Here is a 12601-nt window from a genome sequence, read left to right on the forward strand (position 1 = left end):
CAAGAATATGTAATAGAGAATGATCTCTCTCTACCATGTGAGGACAAGAAGGCCACCACCTGCAAACCAAGAAGACAGCCTTCACCAGACACTGAACCTGCCATAACCTTGATCTAGGATTTCACAGCCTCCAGAACTGTGAGTAATAAATGTAGTTTAAACTACCCAGTCTATGTTATTTTGTTCCAGCTTCCAGAACCAAGACAGCAATAGTTTTCACTTTTCATAAATATAAGAACTCCTTTCAACATCAAAATATTTCAGACTCTCACAAAAGAGTAGGTTTTTTTTTTTTTTAGTAGCCACTGGTTTGATAAAATGCTTCTCAGTTCAATAATGCTTTTAAATGAATTTATAGTTTATTCAAACAACACTATATTCATTTAATAATATTAGTTGAGCACATTAATTTTTTTTAGTCTACAGATAATGGTTACAGTGTATGTAGATTTATAGACCATGAAGAATGATTGGAAACCACTTCACTAAACCACCAAAGCAGAGAACTTGATTCCTATTCTGACAAGTAAACTATACAATGTGATGATTAAACAGTTAGGCTTAGGAATCAGACCACCTGGGTTCATGGTGCTATCTATACCAAGGTGCAAATATCTGATTCTGATAATTTACAAGCTGTACTGACTTCAGCAAGTTACTTAATTTCTCTGTCTCAATGTTCTCTTCTTTTAACAGAATAATAATAGTATCTACTTCATAAGGATATTACAGAAATTAAATGAGATTATACACAGAAAACACTTAACAGTGCCTGATACATAGAAAATACTGAAAAGTGTTGGGTACTATAAGCTACTAGCCAAATATAGTATCATTTATTAGGTCATTGAAATTCTCTTCAATTATTTCATCTGTAAAATGCAAATAATGATAGTTTAATTGCTCTAAGCAGGCAATTTATAATATCTTGAGGTCACTTCCAACTCTAAGATATATGGCTTTGAGACAATCACCAGCTCTATTTAATAACAAGACTGCCACTTGCTTCAAGGACCCATCCATAGAAAGAAAATCTAGATGCAGATAAATCCATAAAAACTCTGATAATTCAGAACAACTGAAACACTGTGCCTAATCTGACATGACCTCATCTTAATATGATTGTATCTGCAAAGACCCTATTTCCAAAGACCTTATGTCACATTCATAGGTTCTGGGTAGACATAAATTGGGAGAGGGTAACACTATTCAACCTATTACAACTGACCAAACATCCCTTTCCTAATCGTAAATTGCCAAGAAAAAGAAGACACAAAATATTCTGATGATTATGGCAAAACTAATATTCCAGAGTCCATAATTATTTTCTTTTTTTATTGTTAAATCATAGCTGTGTACATTAGTACAATCAAGGGGTACAATGTGCTGCTTTCATATACAATCTGAAATATTCTCATCAAACCGTTCAATGTAGCCATCATGGCATTTTCTTAGTTATTGTATGTAGACATTTGTATTCTGCATTTAGTAAGTTTCTCCTGTACCCATTCTAAGATGCACCATAGGTGTGGCCCCACCCATTACCCTCCCTTCACCCTAACCTCCCCCCTCCCTTCCCCTTCCTTGGCCCTTTCCCCATATTCTTGTGCAATAGTTGGGTTATAGCCTTCATATGAAAGCTATAAATTAGCTTCATAGTAGGACTGAGTACACTGGATACTTTTTCTTCCATTCCTGAGATACTTTGCTAAGAAGAATATGTTCCAGCTCCATCCATGTAAACATGAAAGAGGTAAAGTCTCCATCTTTCTTTAAGGCTGCATAATATTCCATGGTGTACATGTACCACAATTTGCTAGTCCATTCGTGGGTCGATGGGCACTTGGGCTTCTTCCATGACTTAGCAATTATGAATTGGGCTGCAATAAACATTCTGGTACAGATGTCTTTGTTATACTGTGATTTTTGGTCTTCTGGGTATATACCTAGTAAAGGAATTATAGGATCGAATGGCAGGTCTATTTTTAGGTCTCTAAGTATTCTCCAAACATCCCTCCAGAAGGAACATATTAGTGTGCATTCCCACCAGCAGTGTAGAAGTGTGCCCTTTTCTCCACATCCACACCAACATCTCTGGTTTTGGGATTTTGTTATGTGGGCTACTCTTACTGGGGTTAGGTGATATCTCAAAGTAGTTTTGATTTGCATTTCTCTGATGATTAAGGATGGTGAGCTTTTTTTCATTTATCTGTAGATCGTGAGTCTGTCTTCTTTAGAGAAGTTTCTCTTCAAGTCCCTTGCCCACCCTGAGATGGGATCACTTATTCTTTTCTTGCTAATACGTTTGAGTTCTCTGTGGATTCTGGTTATTAAACCTTTATGGGAGGTATAACCTGCAAATATTTTCTCCCATTCTGAGGGCTGTCTTCTTGCTTTACTTACTGTGTTCTTGGCTGTGCAGAAGCTTTTTAGTTTGATCAGGTCCCAGTAACGTATATTTGATACTGCTTCAATTGCCTGGGGTGTCCTCCTCATAAAATATTCACCCAGGCAGATTCCGTCAAGAGTTTTCCCTGCACTTTCTTCAAGTATTTTTATCCAGTGATAGTCTATCTTAGTTAATGGTGAAAGGTGTGGGTCCAGTTTCAGTCTTTTACAGATCGCCAGCCAGTTCACCCAGCACCATTTGTTAAATAGGAAATCTTTTCCCCACTGAATGTTTTTAATTGGCTTGTCAAAGATCAAATAACGGTAAGTAGCTGGATTCATCTCTTGGTTCTCTATTCTGTTCCAGACATCTAATTCTCTGTTTTGGGGCTAGTACCATGCTGTTTTGATCACTATCAATTTATAGTACAGTCTCAGGTCCGGTAGAGTGATTCCTCCTGCTTTGTTTTTATTGCTGAGTAATGTGGCTATTCGAGGTTTTTTTCTGATTGCATATAAAACGAAGTATTATTTTTTTCAAGATCTTTAAAATGGGACAATGGAGTTTTAATAGGAATTGCATTAAAATTATATATTGCTTTGGGTAGTACAGACATTTTAACAATGTTGATTCTTCCCAGCCATGAGCATGGTATGTTTTTCCATTTGTTAACATCTTCAGCTATTTCTTTTCTTAACGTTTCATAGTTCTCTTTGTAGAGATCTTTCACATTCTTTGTTAGGTATACTCCCAAATATTACATCTTCTTTGGCACTACTGTGAAAGGAATAGAATCCTTGACTGTTTTTTTGGCTTGGTTACTGTTGGTATATATAAAGGCTACAGATTTATGGGTGTTGATTTTGTAGCCTGAGACATTGCTGTATTTCTTGATCACTTCTCAAAGTTTTGCAGTAGAATCCCTAGTGTTTTTCAGATATAAAATCATATCATCTGTGAAGAGTGAAAGTTTGATCTCTTCTGATCCTATGTGGATACTCCCGATCACCTTTTCTTCCCTAATTGCAATGGCTAAAGCTTCCATCACAATGTTAAAAAGCAATGGAGACAATGGGCAACCTTACCTGGTTCCAGATCTAAGTGGAAATGATTTCAATTTAACTCCATTCAGTATGATGTTGGTTGTGGGTTTGCTATAGATGGCCTCTATTAGTTTAAGAAATGTCCCTTCTATACCAATTTTCTAAAGTGTTCTGATCATGAAGGGATGCTGGATATTATCAAAAGCTTTTTCTGCGTCAATTGAGAGAATCATATAATCTTTATTTTTTAATTTGTTTATGCACTGAATTACATTTATAGATTCATAAATATTGAACCAGCCTTGAGACCCTGGGATAAATCCCACTTGGTCATGGTGTATAATTTTTTTGATGTGTTGTTGGATTGTGTTTGTTAGGGTCTTATTGAGTATTTTTGCATCAATATTCATTAGTGATATTGGTCTATAATTTTCTTTTCTTGTTGGGTCTTTCCCTGGTTTGGGGATCAAGGTGATGTTTGCTTCATAGAATGTGTTGGTAATATTCCTTCTTTTTCTATATTTTGGAAGCAGTTTAGTAATGTAGGTACTAGTTCTTCTTTAAAGGTTTGGTAGAATTCTAACGTAAAGCCATCTGGTCCTGGGCTTTTCTTTTTAGGGAGATTTTGTTTAGTTGATGCTATTTCAGAACTTGATATAGGCCTGTTCAACATTTCCACTTCATTCTGGCTAAGTCTTGGTAGGTGGTGTACTTCCAGGTATTGGTTGATTTCTTTCAGATTTTCAGATTTCTGAGAGTAGAGTTTCTTGCAGTATATGTTAAGGATTTTTGGAATTTCTGAGGGGTCTGTTGTTACTTCATTGTTACCATTTCTGATTGATGAAATTAGAGATTTTTCTCTTTTTTTCCTGGTTAGGTTGGTCAAAGGTTTATCTATTTTATTGATCTTTTTAAAAAACCAACTTTTGGATTTATTGATCTGTTGTACAATTCTTTAGTTTTCAATTTCATTTAATTCTGCTCTGATTTTGGTTATTTCTTTTCTTCTGCTGGGTTTGGGTTTGGAATGTTCCTCCTTCTCCAGTTGCTTGAGATGTCCCATTAAGTTATTAAATTCCTCTCTTTCTGTTTTCTCGAGGAAGGCTTGCAGTGCTATAAATTTCCCTCTGAGGACTGCCTTTGCAGTATCCCAGAGGTTCTGATAATTCGTGTCTTCATTTTTGTTTTGTTCTAAAAATTTGGTGATTTCCTTCTTAATCTAGTCTATAACCCATCTATCCTTCAGCATAAGGTTGTTTAGCTTCCATGTTTTTGTATGGATATGCAGATTCCTGTTGTTATTGAGTTCAACTTTTATTCCATAATGGTCTGAGAAGATTCAAGGAATAATTTCTATTTTTTTTTTAATTTGCTGAGTTCAGATTTGTGGCCTAGGATGTGGTCAATTTTGGAGTATGTTCCATGGGCTGATGACAAGAATGTATATTCAGTTTTGTTGGGATGAATTGTTCTGTAGATGTCTGTTAAGTCCAGATGTTGAATGGTTAAGTTTAAATCTAAAATTTCTTTGCTTAGCTTCTTTTTGGAGGATCTATCCAGCACTGTTAAAGGGGTGGTAAAATCTCCAACTACTATGGAACTGGAGGAAATCAAGTTGCTCATTTCTGTTAGAGTTTCTCTTATAAATTGAGGTGGATTCTGGTTGTGTGCATAAATATTAATAATTGAAATCTCATTATATTGAGTATTACCTTTTACAAATATGAAGTGTCCATCCTTATTCTTCCTTATTTCAGTTGGTTTAACGCCTATTGCATCTGTGAATAGGATTGCAACACCTGCTTTTTTCTGCTTTCCATTTGTCTGGAGTATAGATGACAATCCCTTCACCTTGGGTCTATATTTGTCTTTTAATGTAAGATGAGATTCTTGTATGAAACAGATATCTGGCTTCAGTTTTTGTATACAGTCAGCCAATCTGTGCCTCTTTAGAGGACAATTTAAACCATCCACATTAATTGAGATTATTGATAAGCCTTTCAAGAGTCCGGTGGACATTTTTAATCCTTTTGCAACTGTGGAAGTTGGCATTTGATCAAAATTTTCTGAGTGGGTTTACTTTTGTGGTGGAGGATTACGCTGGTCTTTATGGAGGATAGGTCTGAGAATACCCTGGAGAGCTGGTTTAGTTATGGAAAATTTCTTCAACATATGAATGTCGTTGAAGTATTTAATTTCTCCATCATAAATGTAACTCAGTTTAGCTGGGTACAGGATTCTGGGTTGAAAGTTATTTTGTTTTAGGAGATTAAAAGTCGATGACCATCCTCTTCTAGCTTGAAAGGTTTCAGCAGAGAGATCTGCAGTTATTCTAATATTCTTCCTCGTGTAGGTGATGATTTTCTTTCGTCTGGCTGCTTTCAGAATTTTCTCCTTCATATTAACTTTAGTGAAATTGACTATGATGTGTCTGGGGGATGTCTTATTTGTGTTGAGTTGTGCTCAAGTTCTGAATCTGTCTGCTATCTGAATTTCATTGGCATGTCTGGAAAATTCTCCTTCATAATCTCACGGAGAAGAGACTCTGTGCTGTGTGAAGCCACTTTGTCACTTTTGGGGATCCCTATAAGATGAACATTGGTTTTATTCTGATTATCCCAGAGCTCTCTGAGAGAGTGATCTGCTTTTGCCCTCCATTTCTCTTCCTCTTTGAGAGTTTGGGAGTATTCAAAAGCTTTGTCTTCAATATCAGAAATCCTTTCTTCTGCTTGCTCCATTCTGTTACTGAGGGATTCTACTGTGTTTCTCAGATCTTTGAGGGCTGCAACTTCTTGTCTCAATGTGTCAAAATCTTTGGTCATTCTTGAGATATCTTCTGGGTTACTGCTTGGAATTCTAATTTGATCTTATTTGCGATCCAGATTCTGAATTCAATTTCTGACATCTCCGCTATTTGTTTGTGCATGAGATCTTGTGCTGTGTCTGCCCCATTTATTCTTCGGGGAGTTGATCTACTCTGGTTATTCATATTGCCAGAGGTTTTCTATTGATTTTGCCTCATGATTGTTTTTCACCATTGCCTCTGGCCATCGTCAGAGTTGGGGAGGTGTCTCTCCAAGATTAGACCCCAGCAGGATCACTCTATTGTTGCAGATCCTTGTAGGGAGTGACCTTGTGTAGTTCTTCTGGGACTGTCCCAGCCAGGGAGTTCTGGTTGTGGAAGCAGCTCCAGAGTGTGACACTTGGATCCAGCAACAGGGCAGGGGGTGGTACACATGGTTCTGGGAGTGCCTGGCACCCAGTGACTTTGGCACAGAGACCCCAATGCTCCAGCAGTCTCTGACCAGGAGAAGGGCTCCGGGCAGAGGCAGGGAGGGCTCTGGAGGGCACATGGCTACCAGAGTCCCTGGCCACACAAGCGGGCCGGTGTGGAGACAGGGAAGGTAAAGGAGGGAGGATGCGGGGTACGCAGCTCCCGCAGTTCCTGGTCAGGCGTGCGGAGGCCCAATGGTCTCGGTTCATGGGTCAGGAGTCGTGGCGCAGCTCTTACCGAGTTCCAAGTGAGCGCCGATCATGGTCATGGTGCAGCTGAAAAGTTCAGCAGTGGGGCTGTCCTCAGGCATGGTTTGACACCTGGTTCTTCTTGAAGAGCTGCTTTCTCTGGGTAGGCTCCATTCTCAGAAAGACTCTCCTGATGTAACCATGAGATGACTACAGCCCAGAGTCCATAATTTTTATGGTCTTCAAGCACAGTGTAATCATGAGGAAGTGAGACATTAGAAGAGTTCACAAAAGATGTTCAGAAGTATGCAGGATTATGGTCTTTTGTCCAAGTAGATTAGCTCAAAGCATGAACTAAGCACAACTACCAACTTCCACACTGTGCCAATACTATAAACATACATAGTAAACACCATGACAGTGAGGATCAGATCTTTTATGTATTTTGAACAAGTAAAGTTTGCACTGTGGGTGCTTTATAAATGTTTATCATCGTCATTCTTATAATTATTTCACGGGTTGCCAATAGAGATCACTAGTGCTCATTACAACTCTGTTTTGAGACGATCTCAGCTTGGAAAACCAGAAAGGAAGAATATGTTCTCCATATGACATAGATTGGCCAGTATAGCAAATTTTGCCTCTGGATAGCATCTATTGGATTTTTATACTTTTGTCCCCTTAAAACTCTAATCCGTCACCTACCTCCTCATAATTATAACATGCTAAAACACAATATGCCATAAATTCCAAGGATAATGATTTTTTTTTTTATTTTTACTGAGCAGAGTGAGAGTAGATGGAGAAGGTGTACTAATATGCAGGCATTGAGGTGTCCTGGAACAATAAACACTCTGCTAGCATTCAGAAAAGCCAAATCCAATCCGTAAGTCTATCTGTTCATCCCTGGTGTATTAGTTACGTGGGACTGCCATAACAAATTACTACAGACTGGGTGGCCTAAAACAACAGAAATTTATTTTTTTTCCACAGTTCAGGAGGCTACAAGTCAGAAATCAAATTTTAACATGCCATGCTCCCTCTGATGATGGTAGGGAAGAATCCATTCCATGCTTCTTTCCTATCTTCTACTGGTTGTCAGCAGTCCTTGGTGTTCTTTGGCTGTGTCCCTCCAATTTCTGCTTCTGCTATCAATATGGACTTCTTCCTATGGCCTCTATATCTCTCTGTCCCTAAACCTCTCTCTCCTTAGAAGTATACCAGTCATTAGATTTAAGGCCTACCCTAATATGGTATGACTTTAGCTTAACTTGATTATGTATGCAAGTAGGACTTCCAAATAAGGTCCTACTCGCAGATTCTGGGGTGTGTATAAATAGAGAGGGGGGGTGCTGTTCAACTCACTACACCTAGGCATGTCAGTTAATCTGCCCATTCCTCAGTTTCCTTATCAGTTAATGGCGATCATAGGTTAAGCCATATCTATGAAATGATTATATTCCTTTACCATATGTACCTGTGAAATTCTGTCACTATATTTTTCAGACATTGTCTCGTCCTGTTACCCAGGATGGAGTTCAGTGGCATCATCATCGTTCCCAGCAACCTCAAACTCCTAGGCTCAGGTGATTCTCCTGCCTCAGGCTCCCAAGTAATTGGGACTAAAGACAGTGCAACCATACCTGGAGAATTTTTAAAAAATGTTTAGAGACAGTGTCTCACTATATTGCCTAGGCTGGTCTTGAAACCCTAGGCTCAAGTGATCCTCCTACTTCAGCCTCCAAAGGTACTGGAATTACAGGCATGAGTCATCATGCTCAGCCTGTATCCACATTTATGATTCTAGAACCAACGTGAAAGATGAGAAAGTAATTTTTCCCCTTTGAAAAACACAAGTCAAATATATTAATGATGTTTGTGGTTGATTGTTTGTTGCAGGAAGGACAGTTAAAAAAACAAAAACATTTTATGGTATAAATTTATAGGTTGAGTTTTCATAAAACAATCCATCATATACATATACACATATACGCATATTTTATATGTACATATATAGCATTTGATATAAATAATAGACTTTCAGAGGTAATCACTTTTGAAAAATAAAATATGTTTTCCTTTAAATAGAAATAACCCTGCACAGCCACAAGCAGTGGAACACAAATTTTGAAGTGTTTGTCCAGCACAGGAATTCATTCAAACACTCCCCCCACATTAGTCCCCATAGCATACACATAAAGCCAGGGCCAGCATAAGACTAGTCTCTAGCTACTTTAGGTAGTACCCAATGTATTCAAGAATCATTTAGCAAGTGAATACACAGTATTGTGAGTCTTGTTCAATTTCTTTGAACTATATGTAGGTGGAAATATGCTAATAAGTTTATCATTATTTAGGGCTATCAGTACTGAGCTTTAAGGTTAAGTTGAATAAATAGATTATTCTTGGTTATAGCTTCCTTCTGCTGGGGGCTTTATATTTTTTTACTTGATCCAATGAAGTTTGTTCTTGGTGTTCCATGTGTTCATGTAGAAAGACATACGCCTCTCAACAGCAATACCTTTACTTCCACTAAAAATAAAAAGAAAAGTAACACAGAGAACAAATCAAGAAATACCCCTTTGGGCTAATCCTTGAGTAGTTTCCCTTGGGCCTTCTATGTACTTGATGATGGATTGTTCTGCCACACTGAAAGACTGAGGAAATCCATCCTTTTTTCCAGCCCAAACCACTACACTTGAGTAATAGCTTTGCTCAAAGGAAAGGGGAAATTGTTTCATATGAAAATTAGGCAGCCAAGCAAAAATTCTGGTAGAAGTGCCCCAACCAACAACTAAGTGTCAACCCATGCCTTCAAGTAAAGATGTGAATTTGATGACTTCAGAGTATAGAATCATCCCCTTCTTTGATTAACCACATGACTTTTCTAATTAAGCTTAAAGAGAGAACCAGGTAGCTCAGAAAATTTGGACTAGCCTTTGCAGATAAAAAGATTTATCTGGTTCTTTCAGAACAGAAACAGCCAGTTTGAATAATGACATAGGCTTACTAGGGTCAGGCAGGAGAGCCTATTTGTTTGAAACAGTCTCTAAAAAATGTTGAAGAAAGAAGTTTTGATCTTTGGAATATGGAATCTCTACATATACAGTTCAAGTTGTCTCTCTGCAGAAGTGTTCTCTCTCCCCTGATCCTGTTAGGATCAGCCTGGCACTATAGCTACATTCTCTAAATTTACCAAAAATAAAATAAAATAATCTTATATTTGCTATTTAAAAAGCAAAGCAGTCATGAGGTAAAAATCAGAAGATTTTTAAACTTTCCACACTTACTTAACAGTTCAGTATAACTTTTAGTTTTGCATCACATATAGGGAGAATCATAAACTTTTCAGTGCTTAAAGCCTCTAGATGTTAACATGACCAGGTGCTTGAGAGCATTGTTTAAGGACATCTGAGGAAGAGGGCATAAAAATCTGAGAGTCTAGATTTTAATGATTATTTTTGCAAACAGAGGCCCTTTCCAGTAGATCCTACCAGAAGCTTTATGTCTGTTTGCAGCAGGTTAGTTTGGGGACTGAGGTGAGACTCTCAGACTAGTCTCCAGAGAGCAGTTGCTGGCTGGTGAGCCCTATTTACCAAGCTATGGCAAGTCTACCAAGCAGAAAGACCCTGTGGAGAAACTGTGAGTTGGAGACTCATGACTGTAGCTCTTCTGAGATGGTCTAGGACTCCAGAGCTTCAAGGCAGGCACCTGCTCCCAGAACTGAGATTAGGAGAGAAACCAAGCAAACAAACATTCTCATCAACCAGTATTTAACCTCCAGTTGCTGGGAGTTGAAATTTATTGAATCACTGGGGGTCTGGGGATGATAGAAAAAGGGCAGGATCAGTAAGGCATGAGTTCTATAAAGGCTTGTGCCAAAGAGGTTAAAGTTCTCCCCATAAACCATCCAGTACAAAGCATATTCAAACTTCACAGTGTGATTAGGGGTCACAATTCAGTCACTCAATGATGGAAATGAAGCTTGTTGAAATTCTGCATGCCTTTTTAAACAAATAGAGGCTTCAATCTCCATCCCAGTCTCTTGCCTGAGTCTATATTAGGCAAGTATGAAAATCCAGTTCAGGATTTTATTTCCACTGTCATTCACCGAGATATTAACTCAAAGATGTGGCCCAGCCAGAAAACTGATTCCTACTTGAGCCAGTATATTCACTTGAAATAATTCAGTAGCAAGGGTTTTCACCCCCAGCAAGCATAGGTAAATCCTGTGTTAGTGGTCCTTGTCATTCTTAAATGGATTGCACATCTCCTGCTGCTGGGCCTTCATTAACAAACGACTGAATAAACTGAAGAGAAATAAACAAGCCTCTTGCTGTGCACACATGTATTCACAGCCTCCTTCACTTTCCTCTCTGTTTGTCTTGCCTCCTGGAATTCTCATTTCATGCAGGGTTCTTTGAACAGTATTTTCCTCAGTGCCTTTTTACTCCAATAACACTTCCACTTCTTTCAGTTGTCCTCTCTTCGACACCTTTTTCTTTGCTTCCCAACTGCATAAGATCATCATCTCTTCTGGGTTTCTTTTGTTTCCTCTGTCTACAGTGACAATTCATGCTCAAAAATAGAGCTCTCCCAATTCCCTACCTTTTCCCCCTCCTTCCCAATAGGAACAGCCTGAAATAACAACCCATGCCATTATAGGCAAGGAGATCAAGGCATGTATGTTTTACAAAGCCATAATCAGGCTCAAAGGACTGGACAGCTCCATTTCAAAAAGGATCATGAAGAAGGAATTGACATGGGCAAGTAGGCAAGAAGGAGTACTGAGTTTGGTGCTGATTAGGTGACCTTGACAATTTTATGATAGTTCCCTACATTTATGTGCTCCCATCTGTTAAAAAAAAAATGCAGACATAATTGAAATGCCAGCTACCTGCTCATTTTATAGGAGAATTATAAGTTAGTTATACAAAAGAAAAATTCTATAAAAAGGATAAAGAACTCCATAAATTCCTCTCTGGAGAAGTGGGAAGAGTATTGAGCATTGAAGGAGGAAGCTGCCAAATTGTTCCTCAAAAAATCTGTCCTTAGTCTCTTCTCATTTTACTCCATTCTTTGTTCATAAATTCTATGGTCTGAATATTTGTGTTCCCCCCAAAATCCTATGCTGAAACTAAATCCCCACTATAATAGTATTAAGAGGTTGGGTTTTTAGAAGGTTATTAGGTCATGAGGGTGGATCTCTCATGAATAGGGATTAGTGCCCTTATAAATGAAGGTCAAAGGGGCCTGTTTGCCCCTTCCATCATGTGAAGACACAGCAAGACAACATCATCTGTGAATAATAAGCTCTCACCAGACACTGAGAGTGCTGATACCTTGTTCTTGGAATTCCCAGCCTCCAGAACAATGAGCAATATATTTCTATTATTTATAAGTTACCCCATTTAGGGTATTTTGTTATAGCAGCCCAAATGAACAAAGACAATGATATCTCTCATAGCTAAAATTTTAATCATTGTGTTCATATCTTCTAAATCTGGATCTCTGTGGCTGACCTCTCCACTCAGCTGTGCACTAAGATACCAAGTTGTATACTTACAGGGCATCTCATACACACTGGGATGTTCCACAGACATTTCATATTTAACCCCAAATCCTCTTCTCTTTTTCCTTGATTATAAAGAGAACCAATATCCACTGAATTGTTATAGTCAGAAACACAGAGGTTACCATCTCCCTG

Source organism: Nycticebus coucang, chromosome X (assembly GCF_027406575.1).
Source record: "Nycticebus coucang isolate mNycCou1 chromosome X, mNycCou1.pri, whole genome shotgun sequence".
Lineage (NCBI taxonomy): Eukaryota > Metazoa > Chordata > Mammalia > Primates > Lorisidae > Nycticebus > Nycticebus coucang.